This window comes from Mytilus californianus, unplaced genomic scaffold (genome assembly GCF_021869535.1).
Source record: "Mytilus californianus isolate M0D057914Y unplaced genomic scaffold, xbMytCali1.0.p SCAF_3, whole genome shotgun sequence".
NCBI classification, from domain to species: Eukaryota; Metazoa; Mollusca; class Bivalvia; order Mytilida; family Mytilidae; genus Mytilus; species Mytilus californianus.
The window spans coordinates 91,479,421-91,488,292 of NW_026262679.1; the positions used below are offsets into that span (position 1 = coordinate 91,479,421).

Consider the following 8,872-nt stretch of genomic DNA (forward strand, 5'->3'; position numbering starts at 1 on the left):
TATTGTAATCATATTATTATAGGCATTTAAAATTATCTTTTTCTTAAGGGTTCTTTTCTATCAGTGTATGATTTTGTGGTATCTACATCATCCATCACATATTTTTGATTTTAGTATATTAACCATAATCGTTTGTATTAGATGTGTTTTTTGTTTTCTACCTTTGGTATGAAGTTTATATATTGGAGATGATAATATACAATGATTTTGTATGAAATAAAACACAGCATGACTATGTTAAAGTTTCTTTAAATAATATATATATATTTTTTTTTTTTTTTTTTAGGTTGTAATGACAATGTTTTCATGGTGTTAGGAGTAAGACTTGGATATCTGATACTGTTAACATGTTGGTAGGTATTCAAACTTTTTGGAATAATAGTCTTTGACATCAATTTTATTAACTGGATTTGCGAAGGAAAAATCTGTTATTGGTTTGGGGATGTCTGACGGACAGGCGGCTGCCAAACAGTGTCTGTTCATTAACTTGAAAACGCTTTGACGAAATCTTTTAAAATTTAGATATGTTGCTTCCTGTGACTAAATGAAGGTCAAGGTCAATTTTCACGATTTAAGCTTTTATCGTTATTGATTTGTAGACCTTTCAGATGCGAAAAGTGATACTTAAGAGTGTTGTCCGTGCAATAACTTGATAACATTTTGACCAAATCTTTTCAAATCTAGATATGTTGTTCGCTGTGACTAAATGAAGGTCTAAATTGATTTTCATGATTTTAGCTTTTATCATTGTTGAGTTGTAGACCTTTAAGTAGCGAAAAGTGGTACTTAAACTGTTGTCTGTGCAATAACTTGAAAACTCTTTGACGAAATCTTTTCAAATTTAGATATGTTGTTTCCTGTGACTAAATGAAGGTCTAAATTGATTTTCACGATTTTAGCTTTTATCCTTGTTGAGTTGTACACCTTTATGTAGGGAAAAGTGATACTTAGATTGATTTTGGTATTTCCATTTCTGAACCCTACAAAAATACATTTATTTTTTTTTTCTTGATCCTGTTTAAAGGGTACAGATTTGCAAATATCATTTTCATGCAGGAAAATCGGGTTTGCTGTCACTCTGACAGCCTCTTGTTAAGTACTAAAACATTATATATAATGTAAAATGAGTATATTTTCTTTAGTACCGATTGCTCTGGATTTTTGAAGTGATCCAATATGATGAAATACATTTAAAATTTTAAGCTATAAATTTATGTTCCTAATACCAAATATTTTTTTCCATGAACATTTTTTGTTATCCTAGTACTATTTTGAATTCGTTAACTTTTTATTCCAGGTTAGCATCACGTTTCCATATGGTTACTTGATGGGTAGTAATTAGAGCTGTTTTAAGGTGAGAATTTATTCATCAACAAACAACTAAAATTTATTTAAGTTATCTTGTGGTGAATGACCCTTAATATTTATATATCAATCATAGATTTCAATACTAGATTTTTTTTCTTCTACTTTTAGAGTAAATCAGATCCATTTATAGTTCAGCAGGTTTATATATCCTTTCTCAATCAGCTTCCTATGTTAAATCTTTGCCTCATTTCTCATTGATAAATGTTTTACCCATCAGGAAGGGGAGATAACCTAGCTTTCCATTGTTGGGGTAAACCAGTGTCATAAAAAAAAAATTGGATGAGAATTTATTTCATTCAGTCTTGCATTTTTTTTTATTACAAGTTTCTTAAGAATTTATTCCTACAATTTATCATAGAGAAAACAAATTTTGGAGTAAGTGTCTATAAAACAACATCCAATCAACAAAATAGATATTAATTTTATGTTTTCATTATGTGAGTATGAAGATGGTAGAGGTAATCAATTTTTCAGCAGCTTCTGAATTTGTTAGACATTTCAAGTGATTGTTAAGGTCAAGTTACAGTAAATGGGCTATGTCATAAATTTTCTTAAAATCTCATGTTTCTCATGATTTATATGATTTTTTTTTAGAATAAAATCATCCAAAAAATTATATACAGTTTTAGAAAATTGTACCCCTTTTCAAAAATCCTGGATTTACCCCTGCCTGTCAATTCGATTTTAAAATTGTCACTTAAATTTGATTATATCCCCTTAAAATCATTTTAGTATTAAGAATTGACAATTGAAATTTAACTTTATTTCTTTTTCAGTTGAAAGTGTTACTGTTGCTGCCTGGTATGGTAAAATCCTCAGACGTTATTCCTGCTAACCATCTGATGAACTGTTGCTATCTTTTTAGTAGAACCCGTAGACAGTATATATAGTCTTGTAAGCAGAAGAATGAATTGTTAACAAATTTTGTTTTTTATTCTGTATTGAGTGATCCAAATTTTTCATTATTTTTACTTGCATTCAATTATTGTATTGTGATTGATGAAATATAAAACTGTGAAATTATTGTTATTTGAGGGGTCCCAAAGGTATGCCATATATGTTTTCACAAAGTACTCATAAGACTTGCATCAGTTTACATATTGGTATATTTTTGAAGTTATGTACATCTTAGTCTTACAAGTGCTTTGTGAAATTAATTTTGTCTGTTAGAAACCAATAAAGTAGGACTTTGATGGCCAAATTCTAACATGTCTAAAGGGAATATAAAAAAAAATCCCCTATTATACAATTTAAGTACTGAGTTTGGTTAAACCATTGGTTGGTGTGGTTTGACTCCACTTTCTGTACATTTATTCAAATTGATGGCTATCAGTTTTATTTATTGGTTTTGTTCATATACTATTAATGTATTATTCAACATCTGGGGCCACTCAAGTGAAAATAATTAGTTTTTGCAGTAATTATTAATATTTCATTTTTATGTGATTGATTTTTATCTTTTTTCTCATTCATCATTATTTATATTTCAAGGACATATTTTAAGGTTTGATTTTGAGGATTGTGCTCAACTTCTTAAAAATTAAGAAGATTATTCAGGAACCTGTTAAATAAGTTTTTCTTTCATTTTGAAGGATAGATGGCTAAATGAATATTCAGGATAACATGATAGTGTGATATGAATATAGAGTATAGACCCTGCTTTGTACTAGACCAGCACGCTGATCTGGATTTTTTTAATGTAATAGTCCACAGGAAGACATGTCACAATACCAGGACACTTTATTCTGACTTCGAGCTGACCAGTCTCTGCTCTTACTCCTAAATGCTGCATGCTTTGCAGAGAAGCATCAAATACTAATTATCAATTCTTTTGTTTGACCCAGCTGGGTATCAAATCCCATGACCTTGTACACTCGAGAGGAGCATGTTATGGGCTGTTAAAGAAGATTTGTCTGTCTGTCTGTTTGTTCATCATCATCTCTCACACACAGCTTATATACTGTTGGAAGGTTTTCATTGAAACTTTCAGATTATTTTCTGTAACTAATGGCAGTGTGTATTTCTTTTTATTATAATGAAATTTTTGGATTCCAAATTGAAATGAATGGACCTTCTCTAAACATTTTGATTAACTTGGGAAGCATCTCATACAACAATTGTGAAGGATAGGTTGGTTTGAATATTTTTTATTTTTTTTAATCTGTTTTTAATGTTGATTTTAATAGTTGGATTTCATTATGACAAAATTTTCATAACATTAACAAGAATTCAGAATAAATTCTACTTTAAGACTATAATATATTACCACTGTAGCATTCAAGTAAATTTTATAAGGCTTTGCTATAACAAGATTTGTATTTTATTTGGTTTTATATTATTTTAGTGGTTTTTATGTGTTTTATTTGTTTTTATTGTCAAATCTTGTTGTACCAAACCTTAAACAAAGTTGATGAGGAAAATTTTGCTTATAATACAATATATTTATTTACATAATGAGATCTGACATTTGTATGCTTTTAACTTTATTTCTTAAAGGTTAAAAAAAGAAAATGAATGCATTTTACTGATGCTGAGTCCTTGAATATTGACCAAATTGCAAGATTCATTGATGCAAGTTCAGCTACAATTAAATCTTATTAGCAGTAATATAATGAGAAATGTTAAAATCCATTCTTCAATTGGAGAAACTTAAGAAATTTAAAAAATGATACTCAATGTCGAAAGATACTTAAGGTTATTTGAAAGTTTAAGAAAAGTCGATTTTATCCTTTAAATGTGGGTTAAAGTTGTAGATGAATGAGCAAACCGTTGAAACACTTTCTCACTATTGCACATCTAATGGATCGATCAGATTCCCTTATGGAAAAATAAGGCTTCTTGCAAATATTTGCGGCAATGTTGCTGCAACTATTTGCGGCAATATTGCTGCAAATATTCATTTTTCGTATGCAAATTAGTTTTCTTGCAAACAGTTGCTGCAATATTGCCGCAACAATTTGCGGCAATATTGCAGCAAATGTTTGCGGGAAAATCAGTAGCTATGATTGTTGCAGCAATATTGCGGCAAATTCATTAGCTGCAATGTTGCAGCAATATTGCAGGAAAATTAATTTCTTGCAATATTGCAGCAATATTGCAGCAAATCTTTCAACAATTTCAGTTGAAAAAACAGGAATTAAAAACAGCATTTAAAAAAGTATGATTTAATAATAAAACAAAATTTTCTCTGTCCTCTATAGGTTGTTGTGTTACATATCTGTGTATCCTTTAGTTCTGTTTCTCTGTACTAACTGTCCTTAAAGTTGAATTTTCTGATTTCAAATACTGCAAAATAAAAGTTGAAGAATTTAGCATACATTAAAAGAATAACTAAACATTATAAAGATATAAAGATATAAGTTACTACTATATATTGTAAATTCTGGACTTGTAAAATGAAAATAACTCTTTATAAAGAGATGATTACAGACCAATTTTTCCAGCATTTGTTTGACTTAAAGGGTCAATATGTCTAAAAGTTATCAAGTCCTTCTAGAAATTGCATATTACTATACATTTAACCTTATGCCAGTACTAGGTTGTTATTGCTTTTTTGAATATTTGTTTTTCATTGAACTATAACATAATTGGTCTTGTCTATTCTTTAAAATTTTTGTGATTAGTTGTGTATATATAAAAGCTAAATATTGTTGCCATTTGTTGAAAGACCTCTTATTGGCAGTCAAATCACAGATCTCTAATTTAATACCAAACTGCTTTTATTAGAAGATTTCTTGTTTCAATTTAAGTAATGTACTTTCTAAAACATATAGTCTTAAATAGATTTAAAAAAATATCTCCTGTCTTACACAATTTTAATAATATTCATGTGCATAAATCTATTGTCTTATACTTTTGTCAACTCTATTAAGTTAAGAAAACTCTTTGAATATCACTATTTTGAACTGTAAGAGCAAGCACTTATTCAAAATGGTGGACATTCAACTCCATTGTACTTACCAAAAGATGTTATCCAAATTATGTGTAAACACCAATCTTCCTAAATCCAAGAGTCATGTCAACTGAAGGCTATCATATGCACTATCCAGTGTCAATAGAATTAATTGGAACTTTTGGATCTAAATCCATTGTAAAATTCGTATTACTTTGTTCATGATAGAAGACATCTTTGTTTGTTGTATGCATGTTCATGTCCAGTTCAAATTTTGAATATGTTGATCAAGGTTGCTTAGGGTATTGTGACAGTGTGATCCCTTTGAAATTTGCCCCTAATTATAAATATCAATTGCCTAAATCTTGAATATTTGTTATATATTATAATAAAAAAATAATTATATATATATATTTTTGTTTATCTTTGATGTTATAAGTTATAATGGAAATATATACAAAGAAGAAATGCTCTACCCTTAATTTGGCCTCAAACTCTGTGTACATTAATTTATGGTACTTCCTGTCTTTACCACTACACAGAGATAAATTGAAACCAGATGGCACATTACATTTCTATCACCAGCTCATATTACTAATTGAGATGAGAAAGGTAATTTGTGTATACATAGTTTTAAAATAATGATACTAGAAATTAAACAAAATGCAACCTGCAGGTGAGGCTAAATTCATTTGATGGAAAATATTAGAATTAAAAATATTGTTCATAGAAAAATGTCACAAAAAAGTGACAAAAAGGCATAATAATACATGTAGAACAAAAATTATTATGACTCAATTATTTAGATTAAACTTGTTGAAATAAATACCAAAGTATTCTTGAAATTCTTTCCTTACAAAATATCATATAAATGTGATGTACAGTTTAGGAATTCTAAAAATATAAGCATTGTTATTTGAAGATTTATTTAAAATAAATTATTCAAATATCCAGATATTTCTGAGTAAAATAAAGTATGACGACAACAAATTTAGATAGTTAGAAGTATCCATAACCAAATATTCAAAGAAACAATATGTTGTGTATTATTTTAACCTTAAATCTAAAAACAAATAATCATATGTAATATTTTAAAATGCTTGAAATATTGGTGCAAACTATCTGATTGTCTGACATTATTAAAGAAACTTTTCTTGCAAAGTTGTTGCAAAAAGTCATTCCTTAAATAATAAAAGAAAAGGTTCCTGCAACTTTCTAGCAAATAAATTCTTTCTTGCAACATTGCAGCAAACTTGCTGCAATTTTCTTGCAAACAAATTTTGTTGCAGTAACATTGCGAGAATGTTGCAGGTAGCTGCGACAACCTGCAACTTTCTTGCAAACACTTCTTGCAAACAAATTTGTTTGCTGCAATATTGCCGCTATATTGTTGCAATATTGCAGCAAACTTTTCATTTCTGTAAGGGTTATGAAGTAATAACTTGATTAATCCACATCACTTTGAAAACGGCCCCACCCATTTCCCTCCCCCCTGTGTATGTGTATATATGCTGTTGGAATCTAGACCAGTCTCAGATCAGATGCATGTTAATGTCTAACTCTGATCGGAATCCAGTCAGGAAACCTGTGAATCCAGATGGTTACTAGTGTAAAACAAAGACATGTTTGGGAAAAGAACCACAGTTTAATGCTTAAATTTCATATTAATAAAACACAAACAACAGTACAGTTTGAAAACAATACACAAATTAATTAATTAATAATCTGTGGTATTCCAAACTTCCCAAACATGTGTGGTGTAACCAGTAGAAGGTAGGTTAAATGGTTTATTATTTCCCCAGGGCAACTGCAAATTTGTTCATGACTTCCTGTCTGTGTGCAAAAGAAGGATCCAAGTATGATTTGTATGCATTAGATTTCCAATCACCCTGTGATTGTATGAGATCAGCTGGAACCCCACATTCTAAGGCAAAGGAGGCCCCTCCTCTGCGAAAACTATGTCCCGAATATTTGCTGCTGTCATAACCCAACCTAGATAAGTTCTGTTTTAGCATTTTTACAAAGGCTGTATATGTAAGAGGGATAACCTTGCCTCGTACTAAATACAGGAAGACAGGTGAGGGGGCTAAAAAAAATATATAAATGTATACCACTTTGATATAAAAAAAATTTACTTTGCTTAGAAATTGGGTTGAAGTAAAGAAAATTTATATAATAAAACAGCTTGGGGTTAAAAGTGAGGAATTTCTTGGTGATTTAATCATTTTTGCACAGATCAAGATATTTAGTTTATTTTAATTACCCAGTAAACAAGTTGAGTACACCTCAAAAATGAATTTGATGCATGTATTTTTAAACCTCTTTTTATTGTAGTTTTTACCACAGTTTTTCTTTGTATAAAAATTGTTATGCATGTATTTTTGAAATGCAGTTTTTGAGACAAACTGAGGATTCATATATTTCATCGAGTTCTGTAAATTTTTATAAGTTTGGTAATAAGTAACGGAAAGCCTTAAGTTTATATATTAAGCAAAACAATAGTCACTTTGATAGAAACTAATAATAAAATTAAGTACATGTATCTCAAAACAGAATTGATTTTCATTAAAAAAAGAGAACTGGTATCCAGGAAATTATGAAGAATCCACAGAACTGTCAGTTATTTTGAATAATTTTGATATTTTCTTACTGATTCCTAACCCATGATTGAGATCCTTTTCCTCCTTTTGATTGTCAGGATAATGTACAACAGTGACAACAAGGTAATTACTGTGGTGATACACACCTGATGAAGCAGATTGTGTCTTGTTTTGTTTGGGTATTTTGTATTATGATGCATGATAATATAATTTATTGGTAAATAAAATTCATTTGAGAAAACCTATCTCATATTTTATTAAATATAAAAATAAGAAGATGTGGTATGATTGCCAATGAGACAAACTCTCCATGTTCATGAATTTTTTGGCTAGTTTGAACAAGACTTTGGACATATGATGTTTTAGTCATTACCTTACAGAATTGTCCATTGGGCTTGCAGATTACCTGCCTAGCTGCATATGCTTTGAATAGACAAGAAATGCTAAAATGATCTAATTTCTTGTCTTGCCTGTCACATGCAAAACACAGGGATACAAATCTGGTAGAGATATTCCATATCTGGTATGCAGATGCCTTGGCTTATGGTCTTGCGGTTTTCATTTGGCATGTGACCATTGTCTTGACCCCATTTTTAAGGTTCGATAACCACTTACAAAAGTTTTTTAATTGAATTTGAAAAATTTGCGTGTATAAAGGACAACTATATGTGGTATATAGATTCATTGCAAGGTATACATGTCCTTCAGACAGGGATCACCAGATAGTGGCATCATGTCATGTTCAGGTTTCGATTGCGTAAAAGTTTCTCCCAAATTATAAGTAATTTATCAACTATATTCAATGGATAGAATGATTGTGAAGTGTACATGTCTTACATGGTTCTTCTAACTTTGACCTTATTCATGTTTTTTGGATTGTATTAGTCAAAAAGCAAGACTTAGGTATGCTGTTTCCAATGGCGGCGTCAACAATGTATTAGTTTGTGATTAGGTCAGTTTAAGAGGAAACACTAGTGGTAGGTCAATGATATTTGGTATGTAGATGCATTAG

General features: G+C 29.8%; 2 long non-coding RNA genes across 2 annotated transcripts; one reads left to right on the plus strand and one right to left on the minus strand.

The window, feature by feature from the left end:
* The first annotated feature begins 285 nt into the window (after positions 1-285).
* On the plus strand, positions 286-2,408 carry LOC127735421 (uncharacterized). Its single transcript, XR_007998410.1, has 3 exons — positions 286-353; positions 1,298-1,354; positions 2,145-2,408. It is a non-coding gene; the product is annotated as an uncharacterized LOC127735421 (long non-coding RNA).
* Positions 2,409-4,516: 2,108 nt separating this feature from the next.
* LOC127735416 (uncharacterized) lies at positions 4,517-6,273 on the minus strand. Its single transcript, XR_007998406.1, has 2 exons — positions 5,329-6,273; positions 4,517-4,653 (listed from the first exon to the last, which is right to left on the minus strand). It is a non-coding gene; the product is annotated as an uncharacterized LOC127735416 (long non-coding RNA).
* Between the last annotated feature and the right edge of the window lie 2,599 nt (positions 6,274-8,872).